The sequence below is a fragment of the Ammodytes marinus genome (genome assembly GCF_949987685.1).
Source record: "Ammodytes marinus genome assembly, chromosome: 8".
NCBI classification, from domain to species: Eukaryota; Metazoa; Chordata; class Actinopteri; order Uranoscopiformes; family Ammodytidae; genus Ammodytes; species Ammodytes marinus.
Genome location: NC_137212.1, coordinates 32986939 through 33009227, shown reverse-complemented (window position 1 = coordinate 33009227; position 22289 = coordinate 32986939).

Below are 22289 nucleotides of genomic sequence, written 5' to 3'. Positions count from 1 at the left end.
CAAAATAAATCTTATCTAGATCGATGATACAACTTAGTTTAGTTAAAAATAAAAAGGGACAGAGATGAAAAAATTAAATAAATTGGGCAAGTTTATGATTTACTGTGATGTAATAGGCCTACTGTTTCAGACTCTGAATGTTCAATGTCCCCCAGTCAAACGTGTAGGGGCTTAGACAGTTATAATGAGAGAGAGAAACAGATGAGTACAGTATGAGGAAAATATGCCTATCTCATTATTGATAATATGCCAATATTAAATCAATTTGAGGCTCTGAAGGGACAATAATTGTTGTTTTTTTCACACATAAGCCCATAAGCCCCAGCCACTTCCGGTTTCATATCCGAATACAGGTAGCCTACATATAGATAGGCTAATTGTGTTTGTTGAACAGATAGCCTACAGATAATGACGTCTCCGTACACTCCTACTGCACATAGTAGCACCATGGCAGGCACCTGAGTAGGCTATAGGCTAAACAGGAGCATTTGAGTCCACACAGTCTAAAAACACAGAATTACAAGGGTGCAGAGAACAGTGCACTTTTGCAGACGTACATATTAAGGTTGTTATTACATTACATTAATAATGTCGGCGTGAAAGTGGGCTGATCTGAGGCATGAAACTCCAGGGCTGAAAATGAGTCCCACTCCGGCCCTGCACATGTCTCTCTGAGCCAGACAACTCCACAATATTTCATCTGATGAATGACCAAATCATTACTTTTACCGGTGTTTCCCCCATAATATGTCTTAGTCAAGGTGGTCACTGGGCAGGGTCACAGGCGCCGCGGCGAAAATTTTGGGGGTATTTTGCTCAAAGATGCCAATGCGCACTGTAGAAATAAACAACTGTTTATTTGAATACAGATGTGCAATTTTGTTTGCTATGTGCAAGTATAATTTTACAGACAGTACAAAACACAATTAAAGAAAACTTCTACTGTTTTTGTGCAATACTATGCAGACACACTAAATACAAATAATAGACCATACACTTGTGTAGGCACATCAAGTGCAAATTAAACTTTTTAAAGTTCCTTTATGGATGGGGGGCTGTGATTATTGTGGACAATAGGCCTACTGTGATGCGATAGCCTATAATTATTAGCCTACTTGCTTGATTTCTTTTTAAATACAGGTCGTTTGGAACATGTCTTTCCCAATTTAAAACATAAAAATAAAGCAGCATTGAAAATTCAGAAAATCAATCTTGTTGGCCTACACTAGCATGCTGTTCTACAAATAACTCAATAGTTGAAATAATAAATACAATGTGTTTTCCCCTTAAAATGTCGAAATGCATTTCAAAGGCAGTAACAGTGTGGCACTTCTTTAAACTTACTGAAACTTGCAGGGGCCATCACTCTCATGTATTCATCAGACTTTTCTTTGCGCTGTCTGAGCTGATAGATAGGTTGTGTTGCCACGGTGATGTGGAGTCTTAAACTGTCCTAGCTTTGCCAGCACTTATTTCTGTACAGCTAAATATCCCCATAGAAACATCGCTGCGTTTATTTTCGCCACCAGTTCAATTCAATGTTGGCTTGCTCCTGCTTACTCTCCCGCATACATGGCTTAGTCATGCGCAGGCCCCTGATCTCCTTGCAAGGGTCAGGGGCCTATCACGAGCCAGTCAATTATTTCTTTTTTTGGAATGGCATTGTTCAGGGCCTTCAAAGATCGGGGCCACACATTTAGCTTGTTAAAAAAAAAAAAATTATGGGCCCCCCTCTGCCTTGGGCCCCCCCCCACGAATGTATCACTTTTCTACCCAGTCCGTCGGCCCTGGCCAGAGACTCAGTCAACAAACGATTGACAAAGTGCATAAATTGCTGTCTAATAAGCTATCTACTCCAGTTGCCAGATCCACCACACAGGTTGCCAGAGCCCCTGTGAGTCAACAACAGGTTACTTACAGACCCAGGAAAGCCACTCAGAAGTTGAACCATATCACACCACAGGAGACTGTGGAACCAGCTCGGGCTGGCCCCTCATCCTTGAGGCCCAGCCTGCGGACTCGACAGACACCAGTTGTGTCTGCGGAGCCACGCCAGAGGGAGCCACAGGTGAGAGGAACACAGCCCAAGATCCAGCAGTCCACGAGGAGGATCCCTGAGGTGCAACAGGTGCAACCACTACATACAGAGCCCCTACAGGACGAACAACAACTAGACACAGACGAGCTTCAGGCCAGACAGGCAACACCAGAGGATACAAGGGTCTCATCTTCTCCCTCCTTCCCCCCCCCCCTCCCTCCACCACCACCCACCCTATCCCTCTTCCCACTCCCCAGCCCACCCCTCACTCTCTTCCTCCTCCCTCTTCCAACTCACGTCCACCCCCCTCCTACTCAGAACGGACCTCCCCTTTGGATGCAAGAAAACCTAGGTCTCGACACACCAGCCCTGGGCCTTACGCTGAGGACTGCAGTGCCTTTGAGTATTGGTCGGATGCCAACGCTCCCTACAGGCCATCCAGTGTAGAATCTACAGAATCCGTCACATTGGTTGAGGACAGCCCCACATCCTCCAGCCCTGAACCCAGGACCAGCAAGACTTCACCTACTTGTACACCACCTATAGTAATAGGTAACACACATGCCACACCTAACATAGGCCAATTTGCAGCACAGACTAAACTTAATTTTAAGGCACCTGTTAACAATGCATCATCACCAGTGTACAGACCATTCAGACATTTGAGCACAGGAAAGAACAAAATGAAAGACTGGACTCTTACTCCCTGTAAAAAATGGCTTATTATGGGAGATTCCAACGCATGTAGAATACCACCATTTCAAGAACCAGACCTCCAAATAGAGTCATACCCAGGTGCTACATTCAGACATGCAGAAGCCATATTGGCTAAAACAATACACACAGATCTGGTTGAAACACTTATATTGTCTTTTGGCATAAATAACAGGATCCAGAGAACTGACGAAGCAGGTGTGGTGCAACTACAGAGGGCGGTTAGAATGGCAGAGATTGCTTTTCCCAAAGCCCTTGTACTTATACCTGAACTGAACTTTTCTGAGTCCCTCCCAGAAGATGAGCAACAGAACCTGATGCGTCTCAACCATCACATCGTGAGCCACTTCAACTCCATCCCCAAACTACTGGAGAAGGACTTTGTAGCTGAACAAGATGGCATTCATTGGACCATCCCCACGGCCAGAAACATCCTTCACCACTGGGTTGAGATGTTAAAAGAAAACGCCCCGTGAAAACCAAACATACAGCGGGGTACAAGAATGTTATAGTACTGTCTAAAAAGTTTAATATTACTGCGGCTCAGCTTTCCCTACTTAACAAAGGTCTCAATTTTATCCCCATCATAGGAGATGAAAAGAATGTTAAAAACCAAACACAAATTGATATCAGAACCTACCATAGGAGATTAAAATTGGCTGTACATTTTGAAAATGCCAAAGAAACTAAACAACTGCCATTCACACCACAATCCACGTGGGTTCCACCAGATCCAACCGTACCCTGGCCCTTAAGGCAACTCATACAGGCTGACACGGAATGGTTCCAGGATAATTATGTTGCTAAGTGTAACACTAGTAACATAAATACATTTGAATTGGAAGCCCTAAAACAACTAAAAAAGAACAAAAACATTGTCATTAAACCATCAGATAAAGGCAGCTCTGTTATCATGGACAGAGAGCAGTATCTGTGGGAAGGGTACAGGCAACTTAATGATACAAAGTATTATAAAAACCTTAAAAAACCTATTTATAAAGATACCATTCCTTTAGTCACAGAAATACTTAAAAAACTACAAGAAAAGAAATTCATTAACATGAAGCAAAGGACATATCTCATGGGGAAAGCTGAGCCCAGACCTAGACTGTTTTATATGTTACCTAAGATTCATAAGGCCAAAGACAAGTGGAGTCTTCCCAATATTATTCCCCCTGGGAGACCTATTGTATCTGATTGTGGTAGTGAAACATATTTTACAGCAGAGTTTGTGGAGACATATTTGAATCCCATCTCCATATTACATCCTAGTTATATCAAAGATACTTATGATTTTGTTAAAAAGATCAAACAACTGGAAATTCCATCAGAAGCTATACTATTTACAATGGATGTGGACAGTCTGTATACTAATATAGACACAAATCAAGGTATGCAGGCAGTCAAAAATGCTTTTCACAAATATCCAAATTCTAAACGGCCAGACAAAGAAATACTGCAACTGTTATATATCAATCTGACCAGGAATGATTTTGAATTTGATGGCAAATTCTTTCTACAGACATCAGGCACAGCTATGGGGAAGAAGTTTGCCCCCTCATTTGCAAATATATTTATGGCTGAGTGGGAACAATTAGTTCTAGCTGAGGCCCCCCACCTCTACACTATTTCAGATATCTAGATGATATTTGGGGAGTGTGGACGCATTCTCTGCAAGATTTTCAAGCATTTTGTTCTTTTCTGAATAATTTCAACAGCTCCATTACTATTAAGTCGACACACAGCTTAACTGAGGTGGACTTTTTAGACACCACTACTTTTAAGGGCCCCACGTTCCATCAGACTAATAGACTGGATATTAAAGTATTCTTTAAAGAAACAGATACACATGCTCTACTTAATAAAAGTAGCTACCATCCAAAATATACTTTTGCAGGCTTGGTTAAATCCCAATTCCTTAGATTCCATAGGATCTGTACGAGACAAGAGGACTTCCGTACTGCTTCAAAAGTGTTATGCAAAGTATTACTCACTAGAGGGTATTCTCATACCTTTCTTAGACTAATACAAAAAACTTTTCTCACAGTTAAATCTATTAACCTAGATCCTTTAATACCATTGGTTACTTTTTATTCTCAGTCTGCAGTAGCAATGTCTAAGACCTTTAAGAATCACTTCCAAAGATTTAAAGAACAAAGTGGTCTACTAAAAGACCATAGGATTATTTCAGCATATAAGAAAAACCAAAATTTACAAGACAGACTAATCAAAGCTAAGTTAAAACCTTTAACTCTAAGAGTAGCGGTGGCCCAAACAGAGTTATATAAACATGAACTTTGGGTCTATAATAAACAAAACAATAATGTGTTTGCAACCCAAAAAGGGACCAAAAAACTCCACAATTGATTCAACCACAAACACAACATGATTGCATGAATGAATATTTGGAAAATGATGAGTAAAATCCTGACAGTGATATTGAAGAACCATCTCCAATTGAATTTGCTGAGATTAGAACTATGCCAAAAACCCCACTCCAGAGGCTGTTACACCAACAACCAAGGCCACCAGAGCATGCAGACAATGTAAGCCCAACACAAAGCCCAAGTCCTGTGCCACTTCAACCTTTGTATATTACTAGACCTCATACCCATGCAACTACTCGATTTGAAGTGACCAAGAATAATGTCCATTTATTAGCGGTAATGGAAAGACAAAATTATATTGCCAACATATTGGTCCTTCAACACAAAAATACATCACTACCAAATATTTATAAGGCCATTTCGGCATGGCATTGAGGACAAGACCAGTAGTAATCAGGACAGGTTATACTACCTGGAGCAATTCACCTCTGGGCCCTGCAGAGAGCTGGTTACAAGCTGTCTGACAGGTTATACTACCTGGAGCAATTCACCTCTGGGCCCTGCAGAGAGCTGGTTACAAGCTGTCTGCATATGAATGATTATGTTGGTTTTGCAGAGGCTAAGAGACTGCTAAAGGTTCACTTAGGAGATGAATTAAGGATTGCAAATGCATGGAAAAGGCCCTTACCTAGGATAACATAAAGGCAGAGGATGGAAAAGCACTGCATTCTTATGCACTCTTTCTAAGACGCTGTTGTAACACAATGCAGGAGCTGCAGGATATGGGGGAGCTTGACCTGCCCTCAAACTTAAGGCTCATCATATCAAAACTGCCTTATAAAATAAAAGAAAGATGGAGGATAAAAGCTTGTGATATTCTAGAGCCAAGCCAAAGGAGGGCAAGACTACAGGACCTTGTACTATATATTGAAAGGCAAGCTAAACTATTACAAAATCCACTCTTTGGTGACATTCTGGATTTGCTGAATCCAAGCCAAGCACATTTAAGAGCAAGCAAAGCAGCTTTGCTACCACAGTAGCAATGGTGTCTGACAGCAGAACTGAAAAAAGTACAACAGAGAGGTCACCTGTTAAATACAACATGTCCGCTGCTCCTTATGAGACATGTGCTTTTTGTGCTGCCAAGCATCCTTTATCAGAGTGCAAGAAGATGGATGCACAGCCACGTGAAACTAAAGTTGAGTTTCTGAAAAATGGTGTGGTTTTCGACCGTGCATCATCCTATAAAGGCACCTCATTGAACAATGTACTACTTCAGGGCCCAAACTTGACAAACTCGCTCATTGGAGTACTGCTCAGATTCCACCAAGAGCCCATTGCCATTATGGCAGATATTGAGAGCATGTTTCACCAAGCTCGTGTTCACGAAGAAGACACCACTGCAAAAAACTGCAGAGGACAACAGTCATGCCCCGCCATGATGGAGACGTAGCTGGCACAGTTAAGTCCAACTTCTACGTTGATGACTGTCTGAAGTCGGTACCAACAGAGGAACAAGCAATAGATCTTGTCAAAAGTCTAAGAGAAATCTGTTCTCTTGGTGGATTCAAGTCGACAAAATGGATTAGCAACAGTCGAGCTGTACTGGCATCCATCCCTGAGGAAGACAAGGCTAAACAAGTAAAGAACTTGGATATGGACAGGGAGAAGCTGCCTAATGAGAGAGCACTAGGGATGTATTGGGACATTGAGAGCGATATCTTCAGCTTTAATGTGACTGTAAAAAGCGCATCTCATACCAGAAGGAATATACTCTCTATTGTCAGCTCTGTTTATGATCCTCTTGGTCTTCTCTCCCCATTCATACTCAAATCATTCAACAGCTATGCAAAGCTAAACATGGATGGGATGAAGTAATTCCTAACCCTGGTTTAAAGATCTAGAGCAGCTGGACAGATTTCACATTGACAGATGCCTAAAGCCCAAGAACTTTGGTCAAGTGAAAACTGCACAATTGCATAACTTTTGAGATGCTAGTGAACAAGGCTACGGCACTGCAACTTAACTGGGGATCACAAATGACGCAGATGGGGGCGCCTTTAGCTCAGTTGGTAAGGCGTCCCCCTCCCGGGCCGGGCCCAGCAGCGGACCTGGGTTCCATTCCCGCCCGCGGTCGTTCTCTGCATGTCGCTCCCCTCTCTGCCCCATTTCGCCTCTGTCTCTCTGCACTGTCAAAAAAGCATAAAAATGCCAAAAAATATCTTTAAAAAAAAAGATGAAGTTCATATTGCATTTGTAATGGGGAAATCTCGAGTCACGCCACTCAAAGTGATAATAATAATAGTAATACATTTTATTTCGAGGTACCTTTCAAAAGCTCTCAAGGTCGCCTTACATTCAAAGAATTCAATAACATATACTGTTTAAAAGCAAGGTACACAAATAGAATTAAAAACAGTTTAAATTAACCCTAACCCTGCTCTTACGTTTTTTTCCAAATGGTTTTCAATAATGTTTCACAGCTTGCCAAGCAGATCTCAGGATGCCAAACCAGTTGTACATAGTATTTGCATTGAAATATGAAGCAGATTTCAGAATAAGCTTTCATAACATTTTTATTGCTTTTTTGGACTTTTCACAGTGAGAAAATGCTTGTTTTCAACTATGTTCAAATGTGCTTTTACTTTTTTTCCAAATGGTTTTCAAGAATATTTCAAAGCTGGCCAAGCAGATCTCAAGATGCCAAACCAGTTGTATATAGTATTTGCATTGAAATATGAACCAAATTTCAGAATAAGCTTTCATAAGATTTTTATTGCTTTTTTGGACTTTTCACAGTGAGAAAATGCATATTTTCAACCTTGTTCAAATGTAATCTATCTTTTTCCCCAAATGGTTTTCAAGAGTGTTTCACAGCTTGCCAAGCAGATCTCAGGATGCCAAACCAGTTGTACATAGTATTTGCATTGAAATATGAAGCAGATTTCAGAATAAGCTTTCATAACATTTTTATTGCTTTTTTGGACTTTTCACAGTGAGAAAATGCATGTTTTCAACTATGTTCAAATGTGCTCTTACGTTTTTTTCCAAATGGTTTTCAATAGTGTTACACAGCTTGCCAAGCAGATCATGTTTTCAACTATGTTCAAATGTGCTCTTACGTTTTGGCCAAGCAGATCTCAGGATGCCAAACAGTTGTACATAGTATTTGCATTTGAACCAAATTTCAGAATAAGCTTTCATAAGATTTTTATTGCTTTTTTGGACTTTTCACAGTGAGAAAATGCATATTTTCAACTATGTTCAAATATGGTCTATCCTTTTTCCCCAAATGGTTTTCAAGAATATTTCAAAGCTGGCCAAGCAGATCTCAAGATGCCAAACCAGTTGTATATAGTATTTGCATTGAAATATGAACCAAATTTCAGAATAAGCTTTCATAAGATTTTTATTGCTTTTTTGGACTTTTCACAGTGAGAAAATGCATATTTTCAACTATGTTCAAATGTAATCTATCTTTTTCCCCAAATGGTTTTCAAGAGTGTTTCACAGCTTGCCAAGCAGATCTCAGAATGCCAAACCAGTTGTACATAGTATTTGCATTGAAATATGAAGCAGATTTCAGAATAAGCTTTCATAACATTTTTATTGCTTTTTTGGACTTTTCACAGTGAGAAAATGCATGTTTTCAACTATGTTCAAATGTGCTCTTACGTTTTTTTCCAAATGGTTTTCAATAGTGTTACACAGCTTGCCAAGCAGATCATGTTTTCAACTATGTTCAAATGTGCTCTTACGTTTTTTCCAAATGGTTTTCAAGAATGTCTCACAGCTTGCCAAGCAGAACTCAGGATGCCAAACAAAGTTATACATAGAATTTGCATTGAAATATGAACCAAATTTCAGTATAAGCTTTCATAAGATTTTTATTGCTTTTTTGGCCTTTTCACAGTGAGAAAATGCATATTTTCAACTATGTTGAAATATGTAATCTATCTTCTTCCCCAAATGGTTTTCAAGAGTGTTTCACAGCTTGCCAAACAGATCTCAGGATGCAAAACAAAGTTTTACATAGTAGTCTAGCAGCAAGTGCTCAAAAAAGGCTTCAAGATACCCCTACCGAGATAGAACAAACCTCAACAATGATTTTTTTTATCTTTAGAATGTCCTGTTCATGAAATTGATTCCTGAGCACTTTTGTTTTTGGGCGAAATGGGATTTTTTGGTTATTCTTTAGAATGTAGTATATTCTGCGGGGTACATCATAAAAGGTGTTAGTTTGAGAAATAGAATGAATCTGCTGAGACAGGGTAAGTTGAGGTGGATGAAGTATTTTATTAGGATAAAATAACCCAGCGCCTGTGTCAGACCAGGCTGGCCATGCCCGGTTCGCCAAATCCATTATTCCACCCTTCCCTCTGTCCGTGTGTGTGCTTCTTTTTAACCCCAAATGTGATGGCCTGATTGGTCCGTTTCCCTCGCTACGATCTGCCCTTAATCAGTCTGATTGGTGAATTCGAACTATCTGGACACTGCCTACTTTCTTACAGCATCATCTTCTGGCCTGCAAGGCCTGTCACCAAGATGTCTGCCCATGTGCTTTTGCAGCAACACTGGTGGACCGTTGTCCCATAAATTAGCATTAGTTCTACACGTGTTCCTGGGTTTGTTTGAGTAAACTAGATGCATCTCTAGTTCAGGCTCGTAAAAAGATGCATACCTGGTACGTCCAGAGCCCTTGACCGCTACATGAACCGTTCTGGTAGCCCCATTGGCTCTTAAATCCTTCTAAAACATATATGCTGAACGTGATTTAACGGCTGTTTTTCCCTGCAGACCTATAACCTAACCAGCCAGCATTCCGGTCTCAACTTCACACACACAAACAGAGAGGGTTCTTCTTCTGGTTTTCATTCGTTAATTCTGCTTGCAATTAAGCAATCTCCTGATTATCAGTAATCTTAGAATGTGTCATTATGAAATACACTACAAGAACTACCCGAGTCCCTCAAAAAGAGCCAAATTAGGCCATTCCGAATAGGGGATATGTGACAAAAAAGCCCATAACTTGGGAATGCTCACACATTTAAAACATGCTAGAAAGCCAACTTCATATATCTGGCATTCAGGGAACAAAGTTGTGGTAAAACCTTCAAATATTAGCGGAGTTATGCCTATTGTCATGAATTCAGAATCAGTTCATGAGTTGTATGCTGACCTTATATTGTAAGCATTTAAGGTCAGCATACAACTAAAGTAAATATCTTTTTCAAAGCCATCAGTTTAGCCTGTTTGATAGGTTGCTATTTTATCCGTGTAACGGATAAAAGTGATAAAAGTTGTCAACATTGCTCTAGGTTCCGAAGGAGCAAAGTGATATAAACAGTTACCACAATGAAAGTACCAGGTAAGGTAAGTTGCAAGCAGTAACATCTTCTTCTTCGAGTCCGTTTCAATCTTCAGATGTTGTTCTGCCAGTATCTGGCGCAGGTCACAGCTGATGGGTCGGTTCAGCCAGGTCCTGGGGGCTGCACTGGGGGGCGTGATCACACTGCAGTAGGTGGGACATTGTTTGTACTGCTCCACAGCTGCATCTGTCTTCTGGCTGGTAGCTCCATGCTTTCAGAAGTGATTTGCATCTCCCCTGCTCCACTCGTAGCCTGTTGAGAGTCTTCCAGGTTTGGCCATGGCCGCTGGCGAGGCATTCTGTTGGGGTGATTCCTCTCTCCATCCAGTCATGGGCTTGTGTGTAGAGCTGGTTCCATTCATCTTTCCAGATATTGGTCCTTGCTGTTTCTTTGGTTGTCTGGGACTGTGTACAGGAAGGATTTCATTCGGGGTGGGGGTGCTGTGTGTCCGATGGAAGCTGCATAGTTGGGTTTTTGAAGGGTTGGGTTTCAGGTGGTTGAAACAAGAGATGACTTGTAGCAAAGTAGGTAGTCATCTCTTGGAGGGCGCTCTCCAGCACAGACTCAATCTTTTGGAAGTTCTCCTGTTGGGTGGTGATGCAGAGGTCGTCAGCGTATATGAAGCGGCAGCATTGTGGGGGGAGTGGTTGGTCGTTGGTGTAGATGTTGAAGAGGAGGGGGGCCAGTACGCTGCCTTGTGGTAGGCCGTTCTTTTGGGCTTTCCATTTGCTCTTCTTATGGTCTAGTTGGACGAAGAAGCGCCTGTTGTTGAGGAGGCTTTTCATGACTTGGCACAGGTCGAGGTCACCAGTCATGTCCGAAAGTTTCCTGATCATGGTGCGGTGCTGGACAGTGTCGTAGGCAGCAGTGATGTCTATGAAAGCTGCTCCGGTGATGAGTTTGCGCTCAAAACCATCCTCGATGTGTTGGTGAGGTTCAATAGTTGCCCAGCACAGGAGTGGCCAGGGCGGAAGCCAGCTTGGTCTTGAGTCAGCTTGGGGTCTATGCATAGGGTCTATGCATAATAGCCTCTCGTAGAGCTTGTAGGTGATGCAGAGGAGGGAGATGGGTCTGTAGCTCTTTGGGGATGATGGGTCCTTTCCAGGTTTGGGAATTGCGACAGTCTTGGCCTTTCTCCATACTGGTGGGATGGTTTTCTGTGCCATACATGAGTTCAGCATTTCCAGGAGCCAGGTCTACGCTTTTGGTCCCAGGTGCTGTATCATTTACACCAGTATGTCATCGATTCCTGCTGCTTTCCCAGGTTTCAGAATGCTCATTGCAACTTCGAGTTCTTCTAGGTCGAAGGGCTTGGTGAGAGCGCTGGCTGGTTGTTGGCAGTCTGGTACCGCTGTCCGGCGGTATTCTCCTGTGGGTCTGCACCGGTCTTGGCTGCGACCGTTTGCCACCAGCTGTGCTGCAACTGAGTTTGCTGTGACTGTTGTGAGCGTGGGTGGTGTGGTCTTCACCAAGGCGGCGGATTGTGGCCCATGCCTTCCTGCTGTTGTTGGTCATGTTGGTGTTTTCTATCAGCTCCTTCCAGACGTGCCTCCGATCTTCCCCGACTGCGTTCAGCAGGATCTCTCCATGTTCCATGGTGGTGGAGGAGAAAGGGTCCTCGTGGTATGCCCTGTGGTAGGCTTCCAGTAGGCAAGCCTACCACAGGGATGTTTCCGACAGTCTGGCATCCTCTTGGTATGTGTCGCATGGCTGACCTTTTCAGCAGTTCTGTGAACATGGTATAATTGTTTGGGTGTAGTGGAATGCCTGGGATGGAGTCTTCAGTCTCCTTTTGGAATGACATCCAGTTGGCCTTCCACAGATTAAACCTTCTGCGGAAAGGGACGGTTGTTGCTTGGAGAACTGATCGGATGGTTATGGTGATTGGCCGATGTTGCGTGTGGGGGATAGGGTCCAGGACCTCTTTCACAGCTCTGGATTCGCTGCTCACACAAACAAGGTACGGGTTGTATCCTCGTTTCCATCTGGCGCTGTGGAAAGATTTAGGCAGTTTGGCATCGTGGATCAGGGTCAGGTGTTTTGACTCGAGCCAGGTTTCTACTTCCTCTCCATCTCGGTTGTTCACTGCGTAGCCCCACAATGTGCTATGGGCATTGAAGTCCCCAATGCTGATGTGGTATCTCCTCTTGCATCTGTCTGGCAGTTCAGAGTGGAGGAATAGACTTTTGGGGGGTACACTGATGTGACAGAGACGTTTGGGAGGGAAACTGTGATGGTTTCCATATGCCCTTCGGTGGTGTGGGTGCATACCTCTTCGATGGTGAGGTTTGGTCTGCTGAAGACAGCTGACCCATACTGTCTGTGTCGGATCTCGGCCACCAGCTTCATTCCAGGGATGGCTGGTCGGTGTTGTGCAGGGCCAATGTGGGTTTCCTGCATGCACACTGTCAAAGCGTTTGGCCGCTATGGCTAGTATGTCTGCCTTACAACTGGAAAATCATTCAATATTGATTGATGCGATTGACAGTGCAGGCCCCGAGGTGGGCGAGTGTCTTTGGCGCTTCGGCATCATCATCTTATTAGATTGCTCGGGTAGGTATACAGATATTGGCCTGCTGATAGTAATAATCATAAAGCAATATGAGATTGTACCAATCAGTGTTTCCCAGGCTGCACCACGGGGAGGTTTTTGTAATTGCAGCCCTTTTTTACTCACATAAAGTTGTAGGTCACACCCAAAACACATATGCATATAAATCATTTAAAAATACAAAATTGGCCTAATTCTACTTGTACAAGAATGAGGAATGCAATGGTACTATTTACAACATGCTAAACTACATACGCACATATCTGGCATTCACGGAATTAAATAACAATAAAACCATCAACACATTTATAATTATTTCTGAAAACACAGTCCACCACAGGGGCAAAGTGCACGGAAGTGCTGCCTTGACACATTTGCAATGTCCACTGCACCCCTTTTTGCATCCACAGCGGAGGAGTTTACAACAGGCCTGTATCGTGCGGCCCAGTGAAATTCCCATCTGACTGTGGCCTTCCATAGTAGTCTAGATGGGAGTTGAGGGGCTGAAACATCATATGTCCCCAACAGTGAACAGCTTGGTAGGCAGCCCTCTTTTTGTGTTGCATCAGTGCTGCTTGTGTTGGAAGTCCCTCAATTGATGTCCCTTTCTGGGTGAAGAGCTGCTTTCTTGCCTGATAGACAGATTCCTGGCTCCTCCATGTATCCCACACATTTTTCTTACCCCTGCCACCAAAAGACGACACTGTGTCAGATCCAGTAAAGGCATGGAACCCCGTTGCCATCTTGTGTGCTGCTACATGCCGAAAACTCTTTCCAGCTCCAAAGGCAACCCACAGCTCATTGATGTTGAGAGAGTGGGCTGCAGTCACTGCCAGTACTAACACATCTGTGTCAACTGTGCATATTGATACACTGTTATACCCTTCCTTCACAGTATCTCCAAGGTGCAGTAGTATGCCTTCTCATGTGTGCATAGTGCAAGAACTTCTACATCTCGAGGCTGAGACTTCAGCATGATGGGTGCTAATCACTTGTTTTTCAGTGTTGAGGTCAGGCCCTTCAGGGAGTTCGTAGAAGAGTTGAGCTGTCAAGTGCCATTCCTCGAAAATGGCCAGAGTTTTTGCGCATTGACGACAACAAGGCTGAACTGTTCTCCTTCCTGGCATCTGTCTTGCTGCGTGTTTCCGCCTTTAAACTGTCAGGAAAATATTGATCCACACAACATCCACTCTGCTGACATGCTCCAGCTTAGACAGGTTGTATGGTGAGAACACCTTCTGTGAATATTTAGAAAAGGTCTCAGCAGCACCAGGTCGTAGCCCCATCAAGTATGTTGACCTGTACTATGGATTTGTTCTCTTGTGATGAAATCAGGTTCGCCAAACAGCCCACCAAGTCTGACTTGGTTCCAGTTCTTAGCTTGCCCATTTGTGACAATGCCAGTGGACATGCCTGGTTTTTCGAGCTAAAAGAAACTCATCCATTCCATCACGTATCTGGTATACAATATAAAGCCTAGAGAACAGGGAGCAGGGATGAGAGCTGTTGTTGGGTCCTGGATTTTTCTCGGACTGGAGGCCGGCTGAATAAAGGGAGGCTGTTCCTTTTGATGTGTTCTTTGATTGGCTTTGTCTGGTTGACCAGGCGTTCACTGACATAGGCGTCATACTGGTCCCGTCCAAGTTTCTCAACCTGGTTGACAGTGTCAATGACTCCTTCATCTGCAACGTCCCTAGTATCTAATACAAGAATATCTACAGTGCTCTTTTCACAGAATGGAAGACATCTTCTACACTCACCGACCACTTTATGAGGTGCTTATAAAAACAAAAAGCTAATCTTCCAATCACATGGCCGCAACAACATGCTGAAGTTAAAACTGAGCATCAGAAGGGGAAAAAGGGGGTTTAAGCGACTTCTAACGTGGCATAGTTGATGGAGCAAGGCAGGATGGATCCATGCTTTCATGTTGTTTACCCCAAATTCTGACCCTACCATCTGACTTTCGCAACCAAATCAAGAATCATCAGACCAGGCTTGATTTTTCTAATCTTTTATTGTCCTGTCTTCTAAATCAACAAGATTTTTATTGCTTTTTTGGACTTTTCACAGTGAGAAAATGCATATTTTCAACTATGTTCAAATATGCTCTAACTTTTTTCCCAAATGCTTTTCAATAGTGTTACACAGCTTGCCAAGCAGATCTCAGGATGCCAAACCAGTTGTGCATTGACATATGAAGCAAATTTCAGAATAAACTTTCATAAGATTTTTATTGCTTTTTTTCAACTTTTCACAGGGAGGAAATAAATGTTTTCAACTATGTTCAAATGTGCTCTTACGTTTTTTACAAATGGTTTTCAAGAATGTTTCACAGCTTGCCAAGCAGAAATCAGGCATGATTTTTCTAATCTTTTATTGTCCTGTCTTCTGCTGCTGTAGCCCATCTGCTTCAAGGTTGGTCGCGTTTTGCGTTCAGAGATGGTATTCTGCATACCCTGGTTGTAACAAGTGGTTATTTGAGTTAATGTTGCCTTTCTATCATCTTGAACCAGTATGTCCATCCTGACATCAACAAGGCATTTTCATCCACACAAATGCCGCTCACCGGATATTTTTTCTTTTTTGGGCCATTCTCTGTAAACTCTAAAGATGGTTGTGGATGAAAATCCCAGTAGATCAGCAGTTTCTGAAATACTCAGACCATCACTTTTGGCACTATCAACATTAACATGTTCAAAGTTACTTTCTTCCCCATTCTGATGCTCGGTTTAAAATGTAATAAGTTGTCCTAAATGCATTGAGTTGCTGCTATGTGATTGGCTGATACGTTTTATGTGTTAACAAGAAAACCACTGTACCTAATAAAGTGGCCAGTGAGTGTATAGCGCTAGTTAGTCCAGTGAGTGTATAGGCTAGTTAGTTCTTTAACTTCTCTTGCAAACGCCAATTGTGCATGTTTGGTCTACTCGACATCAGGATGTGTGTCCTACAAGTGGACTGGTATCCATCTGGCATAGTGGGTGTGTTCCAAAGCAAAGAACCAAGGCACGATCTTGGTCAGGGCATCTTTATAGAGGATGAAGTTGGCCTCTCTTATTGATCGCACATAGATCATTTAATCTATTTCTAGCTGCAGGACAATGGACCAGAAGTGGATCTGGGGACATGACAAAGCTATTTCACTACACCAGTCGTCTAAGGACAGAGGATTATTACCCTCCTACAGGTCATTTATGTAATCAGTGAAAGCCCTCAGCAGGAGAAGATATAGGCTGCTGGCTGTGACCTGATCAGCATTGCAGGGGCGTCACGTGACAGGATTTCAGAAATGAATCTGCTGTCCCTGTTGTAGCAACTCCAGCTTGCACAAGTGCTCCTGTCCACACGCTACACAGCAAAATCGCTAGTGTTAAATCAACTCTGAGAGTGTCAAATTTAACACCCAGAAAGTGTGCATATGCATCCACTATTTTGGGTGTTAAAGTAACACTTTTGAAAGTGTTAATGATTTTACACTCACACAGAGTTAAGTCAACACTAAAACGAGTTGAAAATCAACACTGGCCAACACTGAGCAGTGTTATTAATACTCTACACTAGTGTCAGTGTTAAAAAATCAACACTGGCCAACACCGAGTAGTGTTAATAATACTCTACACTAGTGTCAGTGTTATAGAATCCACACTGCCAGACTACACTGAGCAGTGTTAATATTACACTAGAAACTACACTGGACTCCAATTTATCAACACTTACAGGTGTAAAAAAAAATAACACTGAGGGTGTAGAATGTTGTGGACCCACCCTCCTCCTCCCCCCCAGCCACAATACAAAAGGCAATACAAGAAGAAATCATTTCACAAAATATTGTGTATTGAAAGCACAGGTACAGCTCAAATGCAAAACGGTCTTAAATACAAGTACAGCATGGAGTCACACAAAAATAGAGTATGGGACAATAAACATTTGGTCGTCAGAGTCATTTGAAAATTGCCTGTCATACGGCCTGTAGTACGTCAGATCATCTACACACAGCAGCGTAAAGACATTGTTTTTCTCCTCAATGCTAAATGCATTTAAGTGATCATCAAAATACATTGTTGAGACAGCACAAGTTAGAAGATAAGCACTGTCATCTTTAACAATAACACTGACAATCCTGTTAAACAAAGGCATCTCATTTTCAACAACAGAACATACATACATCCCAGGCTGATACTCTGTGCCATAGCTTTTGACCCAGGAAGTTGTGGAAACACATGACAAATCGAAAGTTTCATTCAGCGCCTCACTGCCCTCCAAACTGCTGACCAAGACTTCTGTTATGGGGCCGAATTGGAATCTTTTAAAATAAAAACCTTCAAAATGAAAAGCCAGTTGATTCTGATGTCTCTTTGCCAGTGTTTTTGTGATGTTTTTAAAGTTCTTCACAGACCTTTTAAAAAAGTTGTGCTTGCCTTCAAACCTCATGCACCACATGTGTAATAGTGGCCCAATCTTTCTAATACACCTTGGGTAATGAATCATGTGGTGGTGCTTTGGAAGCAGATTTCGCTCTGGAAACAGAGATTTAAAAAGCTTGTGATGATCGAAAATCAGATGTTTCAAATAGCAAGTCATACCATGGGTTACAATAGGTGAAAAGACAATGTTGACAATTTGTATTAAGAGGAGCAGCAAGTTCCAGCAGCTATCATTCCTCCCAACTAAATCTCCAAACATCAATGGGGTATTGCGCAAGAGGCACCATGACTGAACAGCACTAAGGCCAAGATTGTTGCTATCATCGTCCAGTTTTACCCCACTTGGCCTGTTTTTTCTCTGTGTAAATCCATAGTTAAAGCTCATGATTCTCTCTGACAATGAGCTTACAGATATCGAGTTCTTTATCAAGTACTGAAACACAAGCTTCAACTCGTACTGCACCACTCCTTCCAGTAGATCGTGCATTATATCTACAGCGTAGTTGTCTGAAGAATGGAACAGCTGGAGGGAATTGAGAGGACATGCTTTTTTCACACCAAATGTTGAGGCCAAAGCTGGATTTTGTTGTACGGCAGCACAGTGTTCTGAATGAAGGGCTTTAGAACGTAGAGTTAAACCTGGATGATCTTCACTGAAAACTGATTGCATCTCTCCCTTTTCAGTTAAACAAAAGCGACAACAGTACTTTGCACTAAACGACTCGACAAAACCAAAAAGGCCGTGTATAGCCAAGTTGTCACCTGTAACCTGAAAAACTGAACCTTTCAAAGGTGTGGGTTGAAAGGGCACCTGCATTCCTTCAGCCTCTAACATCTTTAAATCATTGAGAAGTGGCTTTAGAATGGGATCAAACCCATATTTCTTTAAATCCTCTGAGTGAAAGAGGGCAACAAGATGTATGTTCATCAACACAGAATTAAGCTTCGGGGACAGATTTCTCAAAATAAAATAAATGCAGCCAAGTTTGTGAATTCCCTTTTTTGAGCCTAATGGATTAGCAGTTTCAAAATCATCGTAGTAGAGCTGTATCTGCAAAGCATGTTCTTGTTGTGAGAATAAAATGTGGTTCCTGAAGTAGGAGCCATCATTTACATCTCTGTAAAAACCCTCCTGGTGTGGTTTAGTTTTTTGGAAGCTGTTACAAAGTTCACTGTTCCTAAACATAGATGAAAGAGACCCCATGATTGGTACATACATGAACTTGTCGTTTACAGGAACTTGCCTGTATGTTCCTGTTGTTCTATCTCTGCGTGTATCAAAACGCACACCAAGAATATACTCCACTGGTTCCACTATTTTCCATTTTTCTTCTAAGTGCTTCTTTCGTTTAGATTCTGTGTTAAGAGATGAAAATGGATTTTCAAGCTGACCAAAACAGCCCTGAACTTTTTCTAATGTTTCTCCGGATGCTTCAGATGACAAACTTTCAACAACAGTTTCTTTTACATGGGCATGGATGTCATCGACCAGTTCCTCCATTGAACCAACTAAACACTGCACCGTACTTTCAGGAACTCCTGAGGCTTGCAGTTGAGCAATAACAGAGCTGCACATGTCTAGTATTTTTGTTTTATCCATTGGTATGTGTGTAGTGACAGTCGCAGGAGGATCTACATTAACTTGTTGTGAAACAGAAGCTCCAACATTAGTTGCAGGACCAAACTCAACATCACTGACGGAATCTGAATCACCACCATCCTTATGCGCTCGAGATAAGTGCCGCTGGTAACCAAAGTATGTGCAAAAAACAAATGAACAACCAGCCTCTCCACAACGCAAACGCAAAGACCTTCCTGGGTACAATCCATGCTGAAACTTCAAATGACGACATAACAATGAACAATTTCTGTGCTGTACCTTGCAAATGTAACATGTGAACATTTCAAGTCAGAAATGAGTTCCTCTTCAAAATGAACTGTGAAGAAGTCTTGCTCGAATTTCCTTCACCCGAGGACTCTCCTTCACACTGCCAACGTCAATGCCATACACGGTTGTCTGGATGAAGGTGTAGAAGTTGCACAGTGCCTCATCGTAGGACACAGCAAAAGCAAAATGTGCCTTGAAGAGCTCGTCAAAGGCAGCAACTCCAGTCTGTGTCTTGGAGGGAATGGCCTTTTGGTCCAGGATGATGTAGAAATTCTGGATGCTGTTTTTTCGTTCTCCAACACACAGGAGAAAGGGCTGAGCAGGGCCAGTTTCCTTCAGGAAGGTCTCCATGCTTCTCCCCACCTAAGAGAGAGGGAGAGAATGAATTCCATGGAATAAAATGTCGGGATTTGGTGCGGAATGCCAGCACTGTTTCCTAGAATTAGGATACAATCTTCAATGACTAGAGAAGCAAAATTATTAATTAATTATTATTAATTCATTTCATGAGCAATTAATTTCAAATTAGGACAAAGCTGAACTTGTTAGAAAGAAGAAATCTGTTTCAAAAGAAGAAATCTGCTACACCCCATGTCACAAAATGACTATCAGCCCTTGAGAACCCAATACTACTAAAATACTTTAAACAATTCTGAGAACAGACCTTAAGGAACTTCACCAGGCGGACAGCAGCATCTGTTGCGCTGATCTTTGCAGACTTCTTGCCCTTGGATGTTGGCGGCAACAGGTGAAGCAACAAGCAGATGGCGGCAACCTCACAGTCCCATACTACAGAAGAAAAAAAAACACCATTGCAGTTACCTGAATTACTTTACCAATGTCTTCTCAATGTTCACTTACAGAGACTCTGAATTGGCTCTAGATAGCTTTGTTGACTGTTAATGTTAAATGAAAGGAAACCAAAGGCTGCCTGAAAAAATCAATTGTAAATCAGCAATCTTACAGAACAGCAGCTTGAATTTGTGACAATATTAATTTAAAGTCAGAACATTGAACGTTTTAAAATACTTTTTCTTTCAAAAATGAGTGCAGGAAATTCAATTTATTGTAATATACATTGGCTAAAAGCAATTGGGTTGAAATTAAGGCACTTGGGGTATTATCTTTACATTTTGGTATAGGTATATTTAAGCACTATATGTATTATAATAACTATCAATATGAGGACAACCTGGGCTACAAGTATTATTTGTGCTGCAGTGATGTCATTTTAATGTAAAAAAAAATAGTGATTGCACAATAAAGACAAAAAATAAAACAAACTGGATCACAGATATTTGTTGATATGACACAAACAGCCATGTTCAACAACCTTTTTTGTTGCCTTAAACACTTTACCTGGAGTGAAAGCCAGCAGATTAAAAAATAAATAAAAATCAGGCTCTAAATTATATTTGATGCATGGAATACAGGCATGCGTAGTCTTAAGTCTCTTATTTACACTTACCACCATCATCATCAGATTCCTGTTGGGCAGACAAAAGGAGGTCATCCACGTGCACACTTTGAGGAAGATTTTTGCACTCTGCAATGATCCTCGGTTTGAAGAATGTTGGCCATTTAGCGAGGAATTTACCAGTCACTTCATCACCAAAGAGCATATTGAAGTCTTGGTCGATCTTAAACACAAAATATGACAGGAAAAAATACATTAGAGAGCAAACAAATAAAGACAGAACAAAGCTGTCAACAAGTCATTATTTCTTACCAAGCCTGGTGTGTCCAGGAATCTCGGAAAAAGGTCTAGGACAGTGGAAGCTGTTGCTGGGTCTTGAACAACCTTTTGTCTTTTCTGAAATGTTGCCTTCATTTTGTCTTGGACGAGGGTTGTGTCACTTGAGTGCCTCATCACTGATATAGCTTCATTGCATTCGTCACCTGACAACTGCCTCACAGGTGAATGCATGCTGCGATGAGTCTTAGGGCCATCCTGAAAGCTGGACCTGGATTTCTTGATCTCTTGAGCAGAGTTGCGCTGCACAGTCTTCAGCCTCCATGCCAGGTAACCAGAACCACTCTGGTGATCATAGAAATGCTCCTGTAGATTACATAGCAAAAAAATAATCCATTACCTGGTTTAGAACAAGGAATGATCCTGAACAGAGCTGTCATGCGTGTAATTCAATGCACTGAAACACTGCAGCATGGATGTATATTTATATCAATACTTACATAACCATTCTTTGAATCCGGGTCCTTCAAATTTGGGAACAAGGTTGTAATGCCAAGTGCGTACGTACTGCGGATATTTACTGGAGGGATCCTCCTGCAAAAAGATAGATGAATTACTTAAGTGATACTTCACCCATAAATCAAGTGGCTGAAAAAAGGTTTAATTGCAGGCTGTAATAGATTTTTTTTGTTTAAAAAAAAGAGTGACTTCTCAGGTAATAGTTTATTTTGAAATATAAAAAAACATTAAGGGAAAACAGTGTAAAGGGACATATTGAAACTATGGCTGCATATCTAAGACTTGGGTTATGCAGCACAAAGGCTGAGAATTTGCTGTGTACATTTTGCTTTTGTTGTGCTGTTGTCAATATTATTCATTATTACTGTAATCATGATAGAACAATATATATTTGAATTGAACACAGAAATAATTGTAAAATATTATATTATGAACATTGGTCAAATCAATATGTGTTTATAAGTGTGCAATACTTACCCATGGCTCTCTACCATGTCAGCCACAAGTATGTTGATCATCCTTCTTCTTGTACCATCCGACAGACTCTTTGTTTTCTCGTATTCTTTGATTATTTGGTCACCGTCCGGCTTTGAATGCAGGGCTGCATTGACAATCTGAAACAACAATTGCCTAGCATTCAGACATTTAAGGTAGACGGCAAAAACATATTTGAATGGGGTTAGACCAATACATTTCCTCTCTGGAGTGTTGCCCCTTTTGCATGTTTTTTTTTTACATTTTTTAAACCAATAATCATTTATTA